Source organism: Poromitra crassiceps (genome assembly GCF_964638095.1).
Source record: "Poromitra crassiceps genome assembly, chromosome: 12".
Classification (NCBI taxonomy): Eukaryota; Metazoa; Chordata; class Actinopteri; order Beryciformes; family Melamphaidae; genus Poromitra; species Poromitra crassiceps.
The window spans coordinates 25,561,214-25,584,754 of record NC_139632.1 but is presented as its reverse complement, the minus strand read 5'-3'; the positions used below and the strand labels follow the sequence as shown (position 1 = coordinate 25,584,754).

Sequence of the window (23,541 nt, the reverse complement as noted above, 5' to 3'; positions counted from 1 at the left end):
CAGTGGGATGCATGAGCAGCGACAGGGCAATGGGACAGAGGAGGGGAGTAGAAACAAGGTTAAACTGCAGTCACAGGCTGACCCTGGGAATACCAGGGCCGTCACGTCTGATGAGACTCACCGGGTCTTGAGCACAGACAGCGACGGAGGGCTGAGAGAAAGAGTCATGGTGGAAAATAGCTGCTTGATTCAGATGAGACATTAATCTGTGATGACGGGCGTTAGAGTCGAGACCCCTCTCTCCACCGGTCATGTTTCTGCCCGGCCCTGGAGAGGTTAGCAGGTGCAGTAATAGCCGTCTGAACTGTACGGTTTAAGCCGGGACAAATCTGGCTGCGTAAAGTGGCTGTGTTACTAAGAAAATGACTGAGGCTGTGCTTGATGATAACAGAAAGGGATCGTCCAAATCAGGGCCTCAGATCCATCCTGCATCTTATATACAAAAAAACAGACTGATAAGTATAACACACTGCTTGTTAGAGTAAATGTATCAAATAATGGCTAATCTTTAAATTTTTGCAGCAGGGGAAAATAAGTATTTTTTGACACCTGTCATTCTTATGACAAAGGCTGGTCTATCTATTTATCGGGTATGAGAAGATTGAAGAAGTTATATAATGAGGAAATACTGAAACATGGAGTGCATGTAAAAAAAAAAAATACATGTAGTGATTAAAGTATGGTAATGTATTGTTTTGTAATTAGGCCTACAGCAATTTGCTGTCAGGGGACTCATTGTATCAAATAGCCTATAATGAAACATAATACACCATACTGTATTCATTCACAGGGGTTACTTTGAAGACGTTCCAAGACAGATAAAACAGAAGGTAAATAGATCAACCCTGGCCCTGACTTGCAGGAGCCTGCTGATGTTGGGGTCATCAGGCTGATTGGGGGCGCCTGGGTCCGGTGCACTCATTGGGCTTAAAGGAGAATTCCGGTTTTTCACAACTTATCCTGGTTTTGATCATATTCTGGATATGGCATTTACATGGAACACAGAGAAATCTGGTTATTCATATCCCTCTATACATGATAAGTACTAGTATCTCAGTTACTGTTGATTACTGCATGCTATTTGCGCAGGGGTCTGTGAACACAAACCGCCATCATTATTATTATTTATTTATTTATTTTTCCACTTGTATCGGGTGTGTAACCTCATTCACTTTTTTTGGCCCAAGACTGTGTGGAATTCCCTTGGATTTCCTCTTTACGGTGGTCTGTCCCCGTTGGCACGCTGCTATTTTCTTTTTTATTCATTTTAGTCACAACTTCGTCCTGTCTGTATACTACAGACTTGAATAGTAAACTGCAAAGTATATTTAATTCTTTCATCACCGAAAAACAAAACTCTCTTTCCTCATCGCTGTTTGTATTTTTGCGCCACTTGGCTGAAGCCACGCCTGTGCAGGTATAGACCCTTTTCATGCCCCATGAAAAGGGTCTATTCGGCAGCGGTCAGAAACCAGGATATTGTATAGATGCAACAGTATCCCGGTTTCTTTCGGAGTACTCCAGCTAGCATAATCGGGTTTCTCAAAACCGGGATAAGGGCTTATCCAGGTTTCGATGATAACCGGGATACTCATGTCCATGTAAATGCAGTCAGTGATGCACCTATTGTTTCTGTTTGTTTCTTTAAATGTAACTAGACAACACAAACTATATTAAACAAACAGAACAAAAGGTGCATCGGTGAGGATGGAGAGAGACTGAATGGTCTGAAGGTCTTCTTAAGGCCAATGAGTGCACCGGACCCAGGTGCACCCAATCAGCCTAACGGCCCAAACACCAGGCTCCTCCTACAAGACAGGGCCAGGAGAGTGGGAAGGTCATCACACTTTTTAGACATCTAAAAACATCTCAAATTTAGATGTTTTATCACAGAAAGTGTATGACACCATGACCAAAATAGTCATACATTCTGTCTTACTTATGGTTGGAATTCTAGTGAAAATACATTATTACCCTTTTTGCTGGGGACCCTCTGGGACCCCCTCAAGGACCCCTGCGGGTCCCCAGACCCCACTTTGAGAACCACTAGGTTAGATTACATGGAGAGAAATCTTCATCCATGCAGGTGATTTGAAGTTTGCTCTTTAACACCACACACCACAGTGCTGCAGCCCTGCAGCGAAATCACGCTTAAAGAAGACCTGAGTAACTCACCCATTAAATTACTCCGACTTCTCTGCTGATCCTTCGGTATTCCCAGTTTGGGAGAGCAAGCTGGCTTTGCTCGGACTATGTAAGTCATCACTTGGACCAGTGATAATACCCCTGAACCTGTGGCTGTCTTGTGCGCGGCTTTTGGCTCCCATGAAATAGAATCATCACCCCCTGTAACAAAACAAATAAATCCTTTCTTCCAGTCTGTTTTGATATGTAATGAGCTGCTGTTTCACTCTTCTGAGATCTTGTTATGTGGCGTATCAGCGATGTGTCTCTCTGCGGCCTTGGTTCATCTGTCAAACTGGATTTTCCCCCCTCAAAATAATGATCCTCTGCTCCACCGAGGGCCCCGCTAAAGTATCTGCTTATTTAAGATGGCTTTGCACCGCTGTTCCATGTAGGTAACACCTGGCCCTCAGGAGTCGTCTGCTGTGGGTTACAAGTGGAGAGGCCCCTGACAGAGATGGAGACACAAACAAGCCGAGTGGTGGTGGGTTTAGCAACGTGTGAAAAAGACCACGGCTATTTGTCTGTGGATTTTCACCAATGATGAATGTCACGGAAGAAGAAGGCCACGTCTTGCCGGCAGAGACATTTTAAATAAGCAAGTAAGCGATGGAGCAAGTAAAGCTGCGATTGAGAGTCGAGTTAAGTCTACAAACGTGGGGATTCAATCTCCGAAATTGCGCACATCTGTATTCAGACCTCAGACTTTTCTTTGACACGAGGCATCTCTCGGTGAGCTGCAGGTTCTTGTGATCTTCTTGATTCCGACTTGCAATTTAAATCCTCTGTAGATGTGCGATAGCTAGAGGTGGACTGCAGTCCTGAGAACTTGCCTGAGTTTTTAAGAAATTTTAAGAAACCGTATTACTTTTCTGTGTAATAATAAGCTTTAAACAGAGCTGTGGATTTTAAAAAGTCATTTTGGCTGTTTTTCATTCAACTAATATTCTTATGATTTCACAATGACACAGAAGCCTACAAATAACTACATTGTAGCTGCTATATTTTTATTTGTATCATTTCACCTACACACTTCAACACAGGTGCCATCAAATTGCTTGATGGACTAATTATGCAAACATAAGCTAGCCAGATGCCAGTGACTGAAGGTAGAGTCTGATGGCTCTTGATCTGCATAGCTGCATCGTAATTGGATTTCTCTGTTGATTGCTGTCAGTTTTTTTCTTTAATAAGTTGATGTTTAGCAATAGCCTAGCCTTCCACTTAAACACAAGATCAAATGAACATGTCAATTGTTGTAAAAAATGACACGCAGGCCAAAACATTGGACTAGATCATTTATCAAAGCTCCTATACTGTGTTGAATATCCCTTGATAGACTAGAAACAATGTCGGAAACACATCTAACATGATTTGGTGCAGATGAAAAATACATTTCACATCATTCATATACGCCAACAGTAGCCATACTACATCTTCAAATATGCCTGCCTGCCTATAATATAATGCCTGCCTGTAATACACAGACAACAGACAAAGCAATAAAGACTATTTACACTTTTTGAACAATGTTCCTTGACATGTTGGTTTGAATAAGGGTTGTGTTTTCTTTTATGGATATTCTATTTTGGAATTAAATCCTTCATGTTGAGATGGGCAAACATGTTGAGATTAGGAAAAATCATATGATTCAGTATGCGTCTTTAATGTGGAAAAAGCACTAAAGATTTTTCTGATCAATGATCAATTGATTTGATACAGTGTTGCTGTGACTAGTGGATTTTGATCCAAAAGTGGGCTACTAGACCATTCTGGAAAGTAAATATAGAAAAGATCCTGCCCGATTTGTACATTAGTAAATTGTACCAGCAGTTCTACTGAACTTCATCTGCAAATCTGATGCCATTATTCATGTGCAACATTGAGAACCCCATGTCTGATTCTTCTCATTCCCTGATATGGCCGCTCTGCATTTCCTCTGCAAACTCACGGTGCTTTGAACTTCTCTGTGGGCAGCTTCTGCCTGCATAGTTCTAGTTATACAGTAGGATGGCATGAGGTGAAGCCTGGGGGCAGGTAAAAACAGTTTGGAGGAACAGCCAGCCCTTGATACCTGGCCTCCTCTTCATTGTATTGTCAGGCCCACGGAGGCACCCTCCCCAGTGACTACCCAAGGCCAGTATGGCCCACCTCTCTCTCCTCCACCCTGCTCTCCATCATAATTGAGCAGGGCTTTGAGATGTGTTTTTTTTTAACCCAGTGTGTTCCCAAGATGCAACCTTAAATCCACAATTGTCTCCATCTTAAATAATCAGAGCTGCACGATGGGAAGGTTTTCCTTAACCCTCGCAGATAGCCAAATGGATCGGATCAAGAGGGGCTGGGGAGTCGCTGGGAGAGGAAAGGGCCAGTTCATATCGGTGGACTTGGAAAGGGCTATAAATAAATAAAACGTGGTAGGGTGAAACCTGTCTTTAAAGCAACACGCCAACATTTTGGGAGATTCGCCATATTCCCGATAGTAAGACGAGAATATAGCTTTTCTCTCCTCTGTGTGTGCAGCATAAAGTAGCCCCACGCCCCTCCTGCTAGCGAGCTTAGCAGTTGAATGGTAGTGAATGGTACAGAGCAGCATAACCCTGTTCAGTCACTAAAAATACATATTCCAACAGCGCCAAAACACTCATGTACATGATGGCACTCGAGTACTCACCACGCTATGAAATAATAATCCAAAATTACGAGAAATGGTAATTTTCAAGTAAAGAAACATGGCCGCCTGGCACATCGATTCCACACAGCGCCTCAAAAGCACCATAGCAACTAGCATTACTAACATCAACAAAACAAGAAGAACGATAGCGCAGGCGCTGTGTGTAATTATCAGACCCCCCCCCCCCCTTTTTTTTAAGGAAATAACGTTAGTTGCCCTGGTACTTTTGAGACGCTGTGTGGAACCACTGCGCCAGCGGGCATGTTTGGAAAGTATTTCCGGCGATGTATTTACTTAAAAAATTACTGTTTCTCATAATTTTGGATTATTATTTCATAGCGTGGTGAGTACGAGTCACAACATAAACATATGAGCGTTTTGACGCTTTTGGAATGTGTATTTTTGGTGACTGAACGGGGTATGCTGCTGTACCATTCACTACAATTCAAATGCTACGCTCACTAGCAGGAGGGGGGCGGGGCTACTTTCTACTGCACACACAGGAACACACAGAGGAAGGAATCTATATTCTTGTCTTACTATGGGGAATATGGCAAATAGGTGAATCTCCCAAAATGTTTGGCGTGTTCCTTTAATGTATTATCGTCTCCGTTAAGCACCCTCTCTTCTCTTCATCCTGCAGAACTGACTCCCTGCCGTTGTCATTTTAGAGGTAAATGAAGGTGATGATTGAGCTTCATTAAAGAGGTAAATAACGAGGTGGGAGCATGTGGCCCCAGTGCTGCAGCCATGTTGCTAATTGGCACGGCATGTGGGTTTGATGTGGTGCGCTGCAGCGGGGGAAGACGTCAGGGGGCGGGGCCAAGCTTGTGACCTGGGCGCTTCGCCAGCCGCTGTGCAGCCCTCTCTCTCTCTCTGTCTCCCTGTTATCATGCTGCGGTTCTCTGCGTGTTTGTTGGGTTTGCTAAGTCAAGGTCTTCTCACTCATTTTAATGACTCCACTTGCATGTAAAAAAAAATAATTGATATTCTTACAAGCAAACACCTTCACACTCGTTAATCAATGTGTCAGTTTCTCCCTGCCACAAAAATGTACTTTACAGGATAATTAATTTGCTAATATCCTCCAGTCATCCTGAGTGCCCTCAACTTAAAATACTTGACATTTAGCCCTTCATATACAGCTCCAAGGCTAAAAGGCCTCTTGCTACAGTGTAAGTGGTAGGCCTACCTGCAAACAGACTCACACTAACCAACTTCATTTAACAAATAGTCATTTAATCTCGAGTTTGTCTGACACGTAGTTACATACTGATTGTTTTTCCTCATGGAAAATATAACCTGCTTTATAAGTGGCAGAAATAAGTTGCATAATTGTTACATTGTAAAGGGTGAATTCCAACATTCGCTATCCAACATTCATTCATTCATTCAAAATTATGATTTAATTGCTGTAACATAGCTCCGTCTACTGTGCTGGGACCAATATCATACCTAATGATATTTCAGTCAATCCATGTAGGAGTAGGAGAACAAAAATGCTGCTGTTATAATAATGCAAACATCTCCACAGACCAACAGAACTTTAAACTAGTATTGAGTGGATTCATATACTGCTATTTCAAGGCATCCAAAGCGCTATCAGGATGTGTCGACCCCCCCCCCCCCCCCACCAGTATATTGGCAATCAACCAAAATAAACTAGTCAAAATGAAAATTAACTCAGGTAAAATGCTACCCATAGAAAATTGTATTTCATAACGGCACTCGGCGAGGGTTTCACCACTGTCGATTCTGGTTGCTGATTTTCTGGTAAACCTTGTGGAAGGAAAGGCGTTTATCTCCTCTCGCTGGTGTAAATGCGTTGACTCCAGTGCTTTCTTGCATCCCACACGGCTCCAGACGTCTTGCTGTGAACTTAGCGATTCAGCACTCACACATCTTACTGAGAGGCAGGAGAGAACATTGGAATATTTGATTTCTCATCAGGCAACCGAGCGTAAACAACACTTTGCCATCCTTGCACTATCTCTCCTGCTCAACTTGCTGCCTACTAATTTTGGGCAGAGCAGTTTGTAGAGAGACATTACAAGAGAAGGCCGCTCATTTGTAGCTGAAACAGCAACTGCTGAGGAGAAACATTAGCAGATACAAACATCCCATTCAGGTCATTATGGGAATAAGAGCACACTCAAGTATTTTGGTCCAAGTCCCAAGCAAGTCCCAAGTCAATTTTTCTTGGGACATGTGTGTCCTTCGCATAACTCGAGAACTGTTCCTCCGTTCGACTTCACAGTTGGCGGCTTTGTTGCCGGGGACCAGAGGAAGTGCCTTATCGGATTTGGTGCAATTTGAACACACACAAAGTTTATTTCTATCTATCTATCTATCTATCTATCTATCTATCTATCTATCTATCTATCTATCTATCTATCTATCTCTATAAAAGGTAGCAAGTGGGCAATGTTTGTTTCTGTTTCCATTTTTGTCCCACTGATGATGTCATAGGCATTGTGACATCACTGATGATGTCATAGGCATTGTGCCATCATCAGTGATGTGATAAGAGCAATGGGGATGTCATCAGTGATGCGAAGTTGAGGGCTCTGTCTGTCTGTTTCTCTGTCTGTCCCACTGATGACATCATCAGTGATGTCATAAATCCCACTGATGACATCATCAGTGATCTCATAAATCGCACTGATGTCAGTGAAATCACTATTGACCAAAATCATCTCATGACATGTCACAATGCCTATGACATGCATAATGATGATGCATATCATCAGTGATGTCATAGGCATTGTGACATCATCAGTGACAGTGATGTCATCAGTGATGCGAAGTTGAGCAATTGTGTGCCAATAGAGCATGGTGAATGTGCGCTACGCAAGCCAATAGAGCGGGTGAGGCTACGCAGCAGCCGAGCTGTGGGCGAGGCCGTGCAGCAGCCGAGCTGTGGGCGAGGCCGTGCAGCAGCCGAGCTGTGGGTGAGGCCGTGCAGCAGCCGAGCTGCATGCGTTTCGGCCATTCTAGTATATTAATAAACTTTGAATAAACAAGCGAACAGCGCTCTGCAACAGTGGGGCGAACGGGCACGGGCACTAGTCCAGAGTGAAAACACAAGTCTCCTACAAATATGTTGGTACAGCATGTGGTCTGTGTGCTAATCAAGATTCAAGATTCAATAAATGCATTGCCATGTCCACATAGTTGATAGGAATTTGTCTTGGTTCACTCATAAAAAGACAAGACAATGCAGCAGCACACAGTATGCAAACAATACACATAAACAGAACATGCATTCAGGCACAGTACCCAGTAGCATCGTATTGGGTGAAATCCGGCTAAATTCCTGGCAGGGTCCAAACAGTTAATCCTCCTTCTGTGTTGTGCATCGTTATACAGTTAAGAGGAATATTTACTAAAGCAATCCACAATAAATCCCTGGCTTGGGGCTACATCAGCAGGTTTGTCACCATATGGTGTGAGCCTGCAACCCTCCAGTCATCAGCCAAAAACTGTGCTGTCAAGCTGCAGCCTTTTAGAAACAGAAGATGCAGTTTACTGATGGGCATTTTCAAACTGTTCAGCTCAGAAAATTAGGCCTTGGCTTTATGTACAAGAGTTTCTCTTAAATGATTTATGCCGTCCAATATGTTAAGACTGGGAATTATACTTCTGATATTTATTTCATAGTAGCATGCCCTTGGAAACAAATACAACTTTATGCTGAGAATGAAATATTAAAATCAAATCTGTAAAATAAATAAGTCGAAAGACCAGTATCCATATTTACAAGAGACATGGTGTGATATTTGAAAGTAAATGAGGACCCATCTAGCATACTAAGAAAATGATGTACAATGAGGCAAAAAGTGCTTGGGGATATTTTGATAAAATTATTTATGAGTATAAATAAATAATTGATTCAGCCAAGCTTAAACTATTTATCTGAAATGAATGCACACTGCATTAGTTTCATAGCTCAGCATTTAGAGCTGTTTTAAAAGGAGGAATCTGGGATAACCTAACTCACAGAGTCCCTGACACACGTCAATACGGCAAAAGCACATTCACGCCTCAGTAAAGAAATAATCATGCTTTTTAAGGATATTGACCAGCTTTGAGAGGCATTTCACACATTCAAAATCATTTTTCTGCAGCTTATTCTGTGCATTCATCTTAAATATTTCAAGACTCTTTTCAACGAGTCAGCAAACAGACTTAAGAGTGAAATTCTTTATTTATTATCTTCTTGAAGTGATGACTTCTGTTTGAATCTAATTGGATTTAATCAGGTCAAATGTTTATCAGCTCATTTTTCAAATGCCGTTATTGTGAAATGTAGCACAGTATCATAAGGTAGGCTATACGTCTAAAACATAAGGGAGATAACTCATTAAAAAAAGATGAAGCCTGTGGAAATTAGTGTTTTTCTGATATTATCAGGAATGACAAGAAGGCAGAAAACAGGGTGAATTAGCATAACGCCGAAGAGGCAATATGCTACTTATGTGGATATACTGAATCTTCACACCTCTTACAAATAAAAACTGTTGCATTTGAAACATTTAACCCATTTTGCTTCACCATATTTCACATATCAAAAGGCTGTTTTTGAAAAGCACTCTGCTTTATAACTGGAGGGTACACTTTGTAGGCTTTTTACCCCCACCCCCCTTCCCTGGCCTGCCACCCCTCCACTCTGGCTTGTGAAGAAAGCAAGGTGTTAACACTTCAGAAGCGAGCGGAGTAAGAAGAAATCCTGCAGGTACCCTGTGGGTATCTTTCAAATTAATCGTCTGGCTGCTCTGTCTTATGTGCCGTTTTGAAACATTAACAAGACCTCTGAGAGCAGGGGAGGAGGGGAGAGGGAGAGGGAGAGAGAGCAGGACATGGCATGATGCTCTTGAATGTTTTATTGCACACATACAAATGATCTTGGCCCTGGCCTTCACTGTTTGGTGTCAGTGAGAAAGCAAGTCAGGGCATGCCATGGGCACTGTGCGGGGACAAACCAATCCGCGTGTGATTGAGGGACAGAGGCTTAAAGCCACATTCATGTTTTTTTTCCCCCATTTTGCAAGGAAGACCATGAACAATTCCTGGAAAGATGCTGCTTAGAAAAAATATTTAGTTGTGCATTTGAATGACTTCATAGAATAAATATTGTTTCAAACGATCTGGTCATGATAATTGATTTGGTCTTGAATAGAAGCTGTTGTGATTATTTTTTAAAGATTCTTTATATAGGATGTTTTCAGTAAAGAATCTGCGTCAAATGAGTTGTGATGATACTAGCAGGTTGTGTGAAATGAGTTTTGATGATACTAGCAGGTTGTGTGAAATGTCACTGAGTGTCAAAAGGAGTATGCCGTTACCTCCATTGAGTGCCACACCCTGTAAAATTGTTTCCATTGATTACTTTCATGTGAGGACGTGTGAATATTGGAAATGGTTTGTTAAGAGTAGCATTTATCATCGTTTTAATAATCAGGCCATCAATTTAGCACAGCTTATCGCTTGGAATCTGAAAATGATTGGCCATGAATATTTCCTCGAAGCGAATCAGAACACTTTGAGCTCTCAGTAGTATTTAACCCAGCAAGCACTTTTCTTTTCCACTGACGATTGATGAGTTTAAATGAATTATTTGTGTATCTAATACTCTCTTATTGAGTAATTACCCACATGACCCTGGTACAAAGGTCAGGACACGGCATGGCAGCGGCTTTGACAAATTCTTCAGTGAAAGTCTGAAAACACATGCTCTGTGATCAAAATGAACTGTAGGATTATAGTTGTTTTCCCCTGATTTCCCCCCTATTTTTCTCCCCAATTGTATACCTGTACTTGTCCAATTTGCCCCCTGCTGCCCCGGTCGCTGCTCCACCCTCTGCCGATCTGGGGAGAGCCGTAGACTAGCACCATACTTCCTCCGAGACATGCGCAGTTGCCAGCCGCTTCTTTTCACCTGATAGCGGGGAACTTCACCGGCAGGACGTAGCACGTGGGAGGATCATGCTATTCCCACCAGTTCCCTTCCACCCCCGAACAGGCGCCCTGACCGACCATAGGAAGCGCTAGTTCACTGACCAACAGCACTTGAAGTCAGCATTATAGCTAGAGTAAGTGGCAAAACTAAGCTGCTGCATGTTAGCAGAACTGAGACATGTTGGTTCTAGTGCAACCAAATACATGAATCACTTTATGGCATTCGTCACATCTGCCTGAAGGCTCTTTGATTTATTCATTTATTTCTTTTTCTTTAAAAACTCAGCCACACCTTTGGGTTTTGAGTCATGTTCATGTGTTGGGTCATCAGTATGTCACTGAACTGTCAGCTTGCTGTCTGAAAGCTAGAATGTACAGATGATGCACTTATGACCCCACCTTGGGTTTCCAGACAGGAGCTCTAACTCTTATTTGAGTCAGATTTAGTAGTAGGCTATTAGTACTATTTCAATCATGAGAGGCCGGTTGGTAGGATTTAACAAACTTTATTTAGCAATCGGCATGCATGGCAAATGCTTTGGCGCATGACTCCATTGGCCAGTGGCGCTGCTCTTGAGGCAAGAGGAGGGCATCTGCATAGGCTAGGAGATCCCCCCCCCCCCCCCCCCCCCGTGGGGGATCAGGAGTCACGACTCGTTGGTGGCAGACTGGGGAGGTGGGTGGGGCAAAACAACGCTTCGGAGGACGGCTTCAGGGGAGATGGACTGCCATGAAGCTAGCTGCTGCTATGATCGGCCAGAGAGAGAGAGGTGACGTAGAACCCTTGCTATATATATGAGGATTAACTGACGTCATATCTGACGTCATTACAGACGTCATACCAGGACTTTGACTGACCACGTCATACTAGGACTTGACTGACGTCAGGGGGTGATCGGATTATGCATGTGTGGGACTTTTCTGGCCTTCAACCTTTTTAGCGACTTACGGCTATTTGTGACTGGCGCTTCCCAACTCAGTCGGGCCTTCGATCTTGGTACATTAGTAGTTGATTGTACTTTTCTGGCCTTCGACCTTTAGCGACTTACGGCTATTTGCGGCTGGCGCTACCCAACTCGGTCGGGGCCTTCGATCTTGGTACATTAACGTTTAACTTGGCGCTTCCCAGCTTGGCCTGACTCTCTCTGACTCTCTCTCTTTCCTCTCTTTTCCCCCAAAAATTAACCAGGAGATTTATTGCGCCTTACTGGGCGCCGTGCTTTTCGGGGAGCCACCACCAACGAGACATTATTTGGCACGGAAGTCCGGGACACTGTTCGTTGCCATGCTTGCCGATAAAGGGAGGAGGGTTCTTTGGGCCGCCGGTATGGCCGCCTGCTCCGGGCGGATGTAGCTGGAGAATGCTGATGAGGACCGGCGGCCCGTTTGCTGGAGGGAGGCGGAGGACACTCCTTGCCGGCGGCTGAGGTGTCCGCTCCGGTCCTGAAGGGGTGGCTGGATTTCTGGAGCGTCCGCTTGAGGCGCAGGATGAACCGGGATCTTGTCATGTGGTGACGAGGTGCGATGAGGAACAGGGGGGCCGGGGGGGGCGGTGACGGCCGGTGATGATGTCATCAGATAGCGACCATCTTTTCCCCCCGAGCAAACGCCCGTTTGCTATGGACTGCTCATAGCCCTGCTGGCGGCGACAGCTGAAATGTAATGCTTAATGCATGAGATATAAAGAAACTGGTTAATAAACAAATGAGAGAAAGCAATGGTTTCACCGCCTTGCAAATGCACCATAGACTGCTAGTTGCAACTCGCAGTGATATGTTATGGTTGGCCACATATAACAATGGGATTCGCAGCCTCTTGTTACCTGACTAGCGTGACGCTGTATTCATTATTTTAGCTTTGGTATTATTTATGGTTAAAAGAGACGCCAGAGGCGTTTTACTTTGAAATTCGTTAAGAACAGGAAGTGGTGTATTAAGACCGGGTAGCTTGACACGGAAGAGACGTCAGCATTCCCTGGGCCGTCTGGCTTCGGTCTGAAAGTTATACAGTAACGCTCATTCTAGCTGATGCTCAGACATGCTCCATGGGCCAGGGGTGTTTGAATGACCCATTGCGTGATTATTATTATTATTGTTATTATTATTATTATTATTATTATTTTTATTTATTTATTTTTATTTTTTTATTACCGGCATATCACGTGATCTCAACAACATGCTGTCAGGAGGAATTGTGAATTGTGACCCCCACTGGCCATTTGCAAGAAAGCGATTTCCGCATAGGCGTCGGAAATAGGCAGGCTGAAATGCCCACTGGATAGAATAGTCAGATCACAGCCAAATAAATTGTCAGTCAGCTTCGCTTTATTTAATCAAGACACAAGGGACACCTACGGTACATGTGGTGTTTTCAGAGCAATGTAAGTCAGTATTTCTTGTTTGGTGGGGCGGGCCGTTTGCGGGCAGACGGAGTATTTAAGAGATGAATACGTCTGATTTTACTGGGCTGGTAGATTGCCCGTTTTAATACTGAAATACTGATACTTCCCTCATGGGTCCTTTCGCGTCCGCGGGTGACTGATCCTCCAGGGTATGCTCGGTGTGCTGTGGTCGTCAACCCCGTCCTTGGTAGAGCAGGTAGCTCTTGAGAGAGGCGGGCAGGGGCAGTCCGTGGATTCCGCTCAGGCGGTCCCTTCCTAGAGCCGCCCGCACAGAGCGCCTGCACAGGTCCATCAGAGGGAGGGGATCCGGGTCAAGTCCGTTTATGTACCGGATTCGTATTTCGCAGTGTCCCCACACGGCGCTCACTGCGGGGTACACCTTCCTGCCCTTAAGTCCTCTGAACGCCACCCCTAGGTCATGTCCGTCCACTATGAAACCTAACGTCCCCTCGTCCATGTCCAAGACGACTAACAGCGAGTCTGGTATTATGAAGGTGTCGTCGGGCTCCAGGAAGGCAGGGTAGGTTCTGCCCGCGTGGTTCTCGCCGTCGTGGTAGAGCTTGCACCGGCCCAGGTCCCAGCCCCAGGACTCGGTGTTGTTACCCACCAGGGCCGTGTAGCCCACCAAATGCAGCGGCGCGTCGCCCGTGGCCACTCCGACCACGGCGTGGGACCCCCTCTGGCGCGTGGCCCAGCTGACCTCCCACACGTGGAGTCCCTGCGTGTAGCCCACCCGGCCGCGGATGGCATCCGTGCTCTGCGCCACGGGTTGACGATGGAGCACCAGCTTGTTGTCGTCCTTGACGAAGATGTTGAGCGAGCGGTCGTCGTTGTTCCAGGAGTGCTGCACCTGGACGTCCGGGCCGGCGGGCGGCATGTCCAGCAGCCGGTCCAGCCGAGAGGGCTTGGTGTGCTTCGGGGGGCGTGGCAGACGCCAGGGTATCCATCTGGGCGGGTTCGGTGGTGGTGGGGAACACGTCGGCTTGCTGCGCGGGCGGGGGCGGGATCGGCTGCTGGGCCGGCTGGGCTGAGGCGAGCGTGGGGGAAATGGGGGGGGGGGGTTTCCAGCGCCCTCAGGCGAGCCTCCACTGATCTGTTAGCATCTAGCAGGGACAGCAGGATGGCTCTTAACGGCCCGGGCAGGGTCGGCTGCTGAGCTAGCTGGGCTGAGGCGGACGGGGGGGGGGGGGGTTTCCAAAGCCCTCAGACGAGCCTCCACCGATCTGCTGGCATCTAGCAGGGACAGCATAATGGCTCTTGACGACCCCTGTCGGCTCGGCGGAGCTGCGAATGGGGCCGTTTCCGATTCCGGGGCGGCGGCCTGGAGGTCAGTGCGACCAGGAAGAACATGGCGTGGAACATGGCGTCTCACGGCGGCCCCGCGGCCTGCATTACCCCGACGACTCCCAGCTCTCGGGGCAGCTTCCTCTTCTGGTCTTCGTCCGCGCCGAGCGGCCTCTCGCTCCGGCTCGCTCGCCATGGCCGTAACTAGCTATGAGGACGGGGAGGTCCGGACCTCCCCTAATATTTCAGAGAAAAAAAAAAAAAAAAAAAAATCTGCATGGAAAAGCATGAAAAACACGGGATCGCTTTTATTTTGAAACGAAAGGCAGGTCAGGCAGGAAGTCATCTGACGCAGCCTCCGCAGTAACTTGATTCCGAGAGAGCAGCAGCATGGTGGTGAGTGATGACTGTCTGTCTGCCTGGCGAGATAATTGAAGGTGAGCGAGCTGCGAGACAGTGAGCGAGTGAACGACAGACAGTGAGTGACACTGACAGATTTTTTAGCAACAACCAAGAAAGTAAGTGTCTAGTCTGTCTCTTAAGTAATGTTACCTGTGTGACACGTTGGGATGCTACTGGCTAATCATGCATGATGCCAATAGACCCTTCTCACGGGGGCCATTTTGTGTCGAGAAGCCAGGGTAAACACAGGTGCAAGCAAAACACTAATGAGGGTTTCCAACTTCCATGATTGAAATTTGGAACCCCTCATTAGTGTTTTGCTTGCACCTGTGTTTACCCTGGCTTCTCGACACAAAATGGCCCCCGTGAGAAGGGTCTATTGCCAAGCTCCCGAAGTCAGGTATGCAGGTGGCTATATGCATGGTTTCAGTTTCATGACCCAATAAGTAACAAAAAGAGGTGGTGTAAAGTTAAAAACAACATAATATATTTTATTTTATTTTTCAATCATTCCTATCAGGAATAAATAAATGTCCCTCTGTATGTTTTTTTTTATTATCGATGATGACTTTGTGTGTTGTGTACGGCTTGGGTTGTGTACCTGTGTTTGTAGGTGTCATTTTGATATGAATTTGGCTAAAACAGTTTGTGTTTGTTAGTTACAATTATGTTGACAGGAGAGCTGAGCAGGTGGTGACATGAAAGAGAATATACTGAATAATGACATCACAACAGTATAATCCTAATGTTGATTTAAAATGATATATTACTCTAAATATGGCTAAAAAAGGGGGGGAAAAAAAACTCAAATTTTTTTGTCCCCTTGCTGGGTCGGCTGCTGAGCCGACCCAGCCCAGCTAGCTCAGCAGCCGACCCTGCAAGGGGACAAAAAAATTTGAGTTTTTTTTTGCTGGACCTCCCCTATTTCGGAACCCTGGTTACGGCCCTGTCGCTCGCGCGCGTTCTTGGGCGTCCGCGCACGCGCGGTGCTTCGTCTTCTGCTCTCCTTCCACGGGCCGTCGCAGTGGAGGGCCCCGTGCCGCGGGGGCGCGCGCCGGGCCTTCTCATCGTGGCTACGTTGGCAGCCTGTGGCACGGCCGCTCCACCGGCGTTGTCAGACGTCTCGGAAGGCAGATGCGCTCCGTGGCCGATCCGAAACAGGGTATCGTTGTCTAGGCTGTCGTCGCTGTCCGAGGGCTGCTCTGGCTCGGGATCCGACCTACCCGGAGTGGAGTGGGGAGCGTTGCGAGATCCGCGGGGATTATCCATGGTTAAAGAGGACTTGGGGGTGCTGAATCGGCCTGCAGATGTGGTGCAAAACAATGCAAAACAACGCTTCGGAGGACGGCTTCAGGGGAGATGGACTGCCCTGAAGCTAGCTGCTGCTATGATCGGCCAGAGAGAGAGAGGTGACGTAGAACCCTTGCTATATACTGTATATGAGGATTAACTGACGTCATATCTGACGTCATTACAGACGTCATACCAGGACTTTGACTGACCACGTCATACTAGGACTTGACTGACGTCAGGGGGTGATCGGATTATGCATGTGTGGCCTTCTGCTTGAAATATGGTCTGGAGACCTCACTAGTACTTGTACCTGAGCGATATATTTCAGCAACTGTTTGTCTAAAAGTTTCAAATGAAAAATGTTTCATTCTGGTCTCTGATCTCATTTGAGAAATGTGTAAAGTAAGCATACAGTATAATATGTACTATGTTTCATAATATAGGTTAATAATATGACTTGTGATGTCGGACTTAGGTCTTTTCCAATTTCATCAATAATTATAGTGTCCTTTACAGGCAGACCGCAGAAGGTAATTAATAAATGTTTGTCCTAATGAACCATAAAGTTTTTCTTGGCTCTATCTTGAACAGTTTTGAAGAAACGTATGCACATAGACATAGACACAGACAGACAGGAAACGCATCACAAATATACAGTTTCAATAGCTACAAGCAGAGCCGTATAATAGAAGAGTTGTGACGTTTCTGTTGACTCCAATGGACCAGTTTTTTACATTCCAAAAAGGAACTTTACTTTGGGAAGTAAGGTTCTGAGTGCTGTCGAGTTGCAGCAGAATGGACTGTTTGTGATGTACTTAAAAGGATAAGATGTTTAAATAATCAAATTGTATATTATCAGCTTTATTTTATGCATTCAAATGTAGCGCGAGCCCCCTTCCTGGATCCGCATTTTGGAACTCCGTTGTCGCCAATCTCTCTCCACACTGACTACAAGGTGTCCCAGAAAAATGGAAGAGGGACAACACATACAGCTGACATGTTTATATTTTTAATTTCTAACATCTTGTACAAGGTTTTGAGATATAGGCTTTCGTGCAAAACCTCTGAAAAAAGGTTTATTAATAATAATAATAATAATAATAATAATAATAATAATGGAACGCTTCCTATCCAGGGACCCATAGAGGTGCTAAGTTGCTCTCTTTTTAATGAAGGTGTACTGTAGGCGGCGTGTGTAGGCTGCAATCCGAGCAGACCTGGTTGATAGAGCTCCTGTTAAAAGGAATTGACAACAAAGAGAATTGTTACCTTGATTTCCCTTGTTATCCTTAGAGTGCAGTCACTATTTATGCATGATTAACAGACCTGCTAATTCAATTAGTGTAACAAGTCATGGTATTTTCCCATACACTCAATTGTTTCTAATGTGCTAATGATACATTTACATTGTTAATTCAAGATACTTCTTCATGTTCAGCATATAAACGATTCCTTTAGGATTGAGTGCAGTCTGTTGTCATTAATCCTGTTAGAATATCGCTCTCATATTCGTGTTGACATTGAGCCACTGTTCGCTGCTATACAGCACTGTACTGGAAGCTCCTAATGCAATGGTTCTCAAAGTGGGGTCCAGGGACCTCCAGGGGTCCTTGAGGGGGTGCCAGGGGATCCCCAGCAAAAAGGGGAATACTTTATTTTCACTATATTTCCATTCATTAGGAGCTCATGACAGAATTTATGACTACTTTGGTCATGGGTTTCATACACTTTCTGTAATAAAACATCTAACAGCTAAAATCAGATGGGGCACCCTAGGACAAAATATTATCAAATGGGTGCCTGTGGTCTAAAGCAATTTGTCAGTTTAGTGGTTCTTGATGAGAACAAGTTTGAGAACCACTGTCCTAATGCATCTAGTTATGAATGAGTGAATTTGTGAATAAATTAACATTCCTGACCATTTTTACTGCCAGTTCTGCATCACCTTATATTATCTCCAAAAGGTAAATACAGCCATTTCATTATTTATTATTTTATTATTGAAAACATATGTACACGTCAAATCCTTTATAAATGTCGGTGTAAGTTCATTTTCAAACATCCAGGTGATAGAAAGTTAAAAAAAAAAAAAAAAACGGAGTGATCTGCGCTGCGCCTTACAACACCAGGCGGAGACTGTACCCACAACCCCCGATTCCAGAGACAAAGAACACAATCATGTAAAACAAGCATTGAAACATTGTGACTATCCAGAGTATTTATCAAAACACACACAGAACACAAAAAGGATCTTAGACAACCAGGAAAAATGGAAATGGATCACAAGTTCAGAAGAATTCATGTTATGTGGCTGGGCTTTCTGAGAAGTTTCTAAGGGTTTTCTCCAAGCACAACATCCCTTTGTATTTCAAACCTAAGAGACAACACACTGAGACAGTGTTTGGTCCATCCAAAAGACCGATTCCCAGACATCAAAAGAGCAACCTGGTATATGCGGTCCAATGCAGTGAGGATTGCAAAGATCTGTATATCGGGGAAAAGAAACAGCCGCTCAGTAGACGCATGTCCCAACACAGGTGAGCAAACTCATCTGGACAAGACTCATTAGTCTACATCCACTTACAACAAAGGAAACACAGTTTCCAAGACCATGATGTCCACATCTTGCTTGGACAGAGAAGATGGGTTGTTCGAAAGAGGTGTCAAGGAGGCCATCTATGTTAAAGTGGAACAACCTTCACTAGATAGAGGGAGTTTGAGACATCACTTGTCCTCAACCTACAATGCTGTTTTAAAAACTGTTCCTCTGCACTTTATGGACAAACCAACTTTCTCCACCTCACAAGTGGGGGAGGGGCACCACCGTAAGCTGCTGGGAACATCATCTTCTCTGGCAAACACACACTAAGGACTGGGTCATGTCATGTCGTGACTTCATGCCATGTGCTTGTCATGTGACTTTTCTTGTGTGTATATATTTGCCAGTTACTTCCTGCTGCACTCATTACAACTGACGATGGTGTTTGGATGAACACCGAAACGTCTTGTTTTTACCCTTTTTTTTTGTCGTCCAGTGTTTTAAAAATCCTTTATGAGACCAAATAAAACCATTTCGCCAGAGTTAACAGGCTGTCTCATTGTTTTTATTTGCTCAGTAAAACCACATACACATTTAAATCAAAGACTGGAAGAAATTCAGCTAATTTCTTTTTTTTTTTAATATTATTTGGTGACCCAAATAAAACCTCCTGCGTCCTGCCTGAGGGTCCCGAGTCTGAGCCAGTCTTTGGGAAACACTGATAGAAGACCTAAGGCATAGCTTGTCGGGAAGGGGGCTAAAGAACGGTCCAATTTTGGCAAGTTGTCCAGTGACCTCTCACCTCAAGATATCTGAATGGGAATGGGTTCAATGGGTACCCACAAGTCTCCCGTTTACAGACATGCCCACTTTATGCTAATCCCATGCAGTTTTTGGCAAAACCATGCAGTTTTCTGCATGCAGTATAAAATGTGTTATTTTCACCAATTTGAATATTATGCATACTGGGGTCCAAACAGTCATGGAATTGCATAAATTGTATTACTGGAATGCTGAGACTCTTGTGGATAGTAGCCATTTCATTGTAGTGAGACTATCTATCTATCTATCTATCTATCTATCTATCTATCTATCTACCTATCTATCTATCTATCTATCTATCTATAAATTGAGTACAGTATGTGGGCTGTTTGTTCAGCCTGAGCCACAGCTATGCCGTTTTATGTGTGATTGGGCTGAAACCTTCAGGGTGTGTAAAGGGCACCTGTGCGGGGTGACCTGACGGAGCCAGATTTTTTAATTAGCTAATGATGTGATGTCATCAGTGATGATGTCATCAGTGATGTCATAAGGGCACACACACACACACACACACACAAGGAGGCATTGTGACAAGACTGATCAGTGATGTCACACACACACACACACACACACACACACACACACACACACACACACACACACACACACAAGGAGGCATTGTGACAAGACTGAGTGATCAGTGATGTCATAGGGGGGCACAGACACACACTGATGATGTCATCAGTGATATCATAATGGGGGGCACACACACACACACACACACACGCACACACACACAAGGAGACATTGACAAAGTATCATATCACTGAAAAATAAAAGGCCAATATTGGCCTGATATGCTGCCAAAATGTTGCATTGGTCCGACCGTGCAGTAGCAGTCAACTGAAAAAGTTTTAACCCCTGATTTGTCACTCGGGCAAATGTGATGTCATTGGTGAACATGTCATCAGTGAGTAATGTCATCAATGATGTCATCACAACTGTGTATTCAAATATTTCAAATTATACTTTGCTTTTGCAAAATTCTTACGACATTCATCCATGCCAATAAAGCCATTGAATTTAAGTTGAATTCAAATTGAGAGAGAAGCAACCCAGTGCAGCTGCAATATCATGACATAATAGGCCTAGGCATTATGATGTCACAATAGGCCTAACGTGTATACAGAGGGAACTTGGTCAGGTCTTGTCATTTACAATCTAGTTGCTTACCTGTCAACACTTTCGCAATGAGTTCTACGAACGACGATTGCAGTAGCGCCCGAATCCCGAGCACTCTGCTGGTGGGCTTACCCTACAGGGGGGTGCCCGCTGCACTAACCTTATACTTTATGTTATTCATGTTGCTGCTGTTTGTATTTGCCGTCTTCCGAAGGACATGGGACTATGGGCGTCTCGCACTGGTGACGGAGACAGACAGAATTATGGAAAAGTGTGCAGCAGACCACCTGGGTGAGCCAGAATACCTGCCCTCTGCCATGACTACGGACACAACCAAAGGCTATGAACGCCCCAGTTCCATTTCCAGCACAGCGGCCATTGACTCAGGCTTCTGCTCGTGGATGAACGCCATCTACCGCCTCAGGGACGAGGAGATTAGGGAGAAGTGTGGCGAGGATGCCGTGCATTATTTGTCCTTTCAGCGCCACCTCACTGGCCTGCTGGTAATGGTGGGGCTGCTATCTTTGGGCATCGTCTTGCCTGTTAACTTCTCTGGAAACAAAGCGGATACCCAAAAAAATGCCTACAGTTTTGGCCGAACCACTATAGCGAATTTACATGTCGGTGATGAACGGCTATGGCTGCACACCATCATGGCAGTCCTATACCTGTTACTGACGTTGTACAGCATGAGGCGACACACATCCATGATGCTCTACAAAGAGGATGACAAGGTGAACCGCACATTATTTATCACTGGAATGTCCAAAACCACAAAGAAGGAGGACCTAAAGCAGCACTTTGAGCAGGCGTATGAACATTGTGTTGTGCTAGACACTCATATTTGTTACAATGTGGACAAGCTGATGTCCGTTAAGGCTGAATGGAAGAAGGCATTTCACAACAAGAAGTTCTTCCGTCACCTGCTTACCGAGGAGCATATCCCCTCCATGGTCAACCCAAACTGCTGCTGCTGCTGCTGTGTCTTAAAATGCTGTAAGCAGGAAGAGGCTGTGAGCTACTACACCAAGCTGGAGGCAACCCTGAGGGAGGAATGTCGGAAGGCGAAACTGAAGGTCTACCACAAACCCATAGGAATGGCCTTTGTCACCTTCGAGAATGAGACCATGACTGCTGTCATCATGAAGGACTTTAATGCTGTGAACAAGAAGTGCAAGTTTGAGGGATGGATGGGGTGTCACTGTGCGCCAAAGCACTCTACAATCAGCGAAAAGCTCAACACGTACCAGTGGATTGTCAGCTACGCCCCTGATCCACTAAATGTCTTCTGGCAGCATCTGCATGTGGGAGGAGTCGTCTGGTGGCTCCGCTGGTTCATCATCAACTTTGTTCTCTTTATCCTCCTCTTTTTCCTCACCACGCCGGCCATCATCATCTCGCATCTCGACACATGGCTAAATTATGAAAATACTCCATACCTGACCCAGTTCTTACCCACCCTCATGCTGGGGGCCTTCACTGCCCTGCTCCCAACCATTGTGTTCTTCTCTGTCGAATTAGAACAACACTGGACCCGGTCAGGAGAGAACAGGATTACAATGCATAAATCCTACACGTTTCTAATGTTCATGGTTCTCTTGCTGCCCTCCCTGGGAATCAGCAATTTGAAAGAGTTCATCAAGTGGATTTTTACCACATTTGCTGAGAGAGTAAAGTGCGTGGAGACTCCTGATAGTGGAGCCTTCTATGTGACTTATGTCATTGCTTCTGCGTTCATTGGTAACACCATGGAGCTGCTGAGGATCCCTGGTTGGTTTCTGTACATGATCCGTCTTTGCCTGACTCGCTCAAAGGCAGAGCGCAAGAACGTCATGAGGCACCAAGCGTACGAGTTTGAGTTTGGAGAGGCGTACGCCAGGGTGATGAGCATCTTCACTGTGGTCATGACCTACAGTATCACCTGCCCACTCATCCTGCCTTTCGGGATCATGTACATGCTGCTGAAGAACCGAGTGGACAGGTACAACATGTACTACGCCTACCTGCCTACCAAACTGGACAAGAAGATCCACTCGGCTGCGGTCAACCAAGTGATCGTTGCACCGATTCTCTGTCTCATCTGGGTTTTTTTCTCCCTCTATGAATACAAAAAACCTTTTTCATCGTGGCTGTCCTTGTTCACGTTTATAGTTTTGGTCATCACAGTCATTGTCTGCATCTTTCACACCTGCTTTGGACATTTTAAATATCTCAGCGCTCACAACTACAAGATTGATACAAAGGGTGAGGATGGGCAGGACAACGTGCGTTCTGCTCGTACAAATTATGCGGGTTATGTCAGTGATGATGATGATGATGATGCTGATGATGATGAGACGAACAATGCTCAAAACCCAAGTTCAGGTGAGCTTTGTTCACGCAGTGGTGGTAACAGTCATGGGTCTACAGGGGTCAGGGGTGAGTCAAGGGTCATCAGGGGTCAGGGGTCATCCTCGCAGCAAGAGGAAATAATCCATGTTGGAAATGGCTTGAACGAGCCCTTCCAGTCTGCTGAAGACAGCCTCACTGGTATTGAAGTGCGGGACTGATGCTGCCCGGAACAGAAAAATACTCACTAATAAATACTAAGAGTTCACTGAATATGTGAAATAAACGATGGCTTTACCGATAATCAACCCACTTTGTATCATTATGATCTCGGTAATATAAGCACATGGGCGGCTGTTATTGTTTATTTTTATTTTTTAAGTATGCACACATCCACAGAATCGCACAGACTCGACAGAGACACCGTCGTCTTATTTTGCCAGCCTGTGTTGTGCAAGCGATTAGAGCCATGTACCCTTCACCCATCGACATATTTTATTTATCTCAATGTCTTCACCAGATGGACAATACTGT

At 45.0% G+C, this 23,541-nt stretch overlaps 2 pseudogenes across 2 annotated transcripts; one reads left to right on the top strand and one right to left on the bottom strand.

Moving 5' to 3' along the window:
- Positions 1-13,389: 13,389 nt before the first annotated feature.
- On the bottom strand, positions 13,390-18,872 carry LOC310786111 (SPRY domain-containing SOCS box protein 1 pseudogene; annotated as a pseudogene). Its single transcript has 3 exons — positions 18,781-18,872; positions 15,999-16,122; positions 13,390-14,244 (listed from the first exon to the last, which is right to left on the bottom strand). The product of its transcript is annotated as an SPRY domain-containing SOCS box protein 1 pseudogene (transcript).
- A 1,875-nt stretch (positions 18,873-20,747) lies between these two features.
- LOC310786109 (CSC1-like protein 2 pseudogene) lies at positions 20,748-23,228 on the top strand (annotated as a pseudogene). Its single transcript has one exon. The product of its transcript is annotated as a CSC1-like protein 2 pseudogene (transcript).
- Positions 23,229-23,541: the final 313 nt, after the last annotated feature.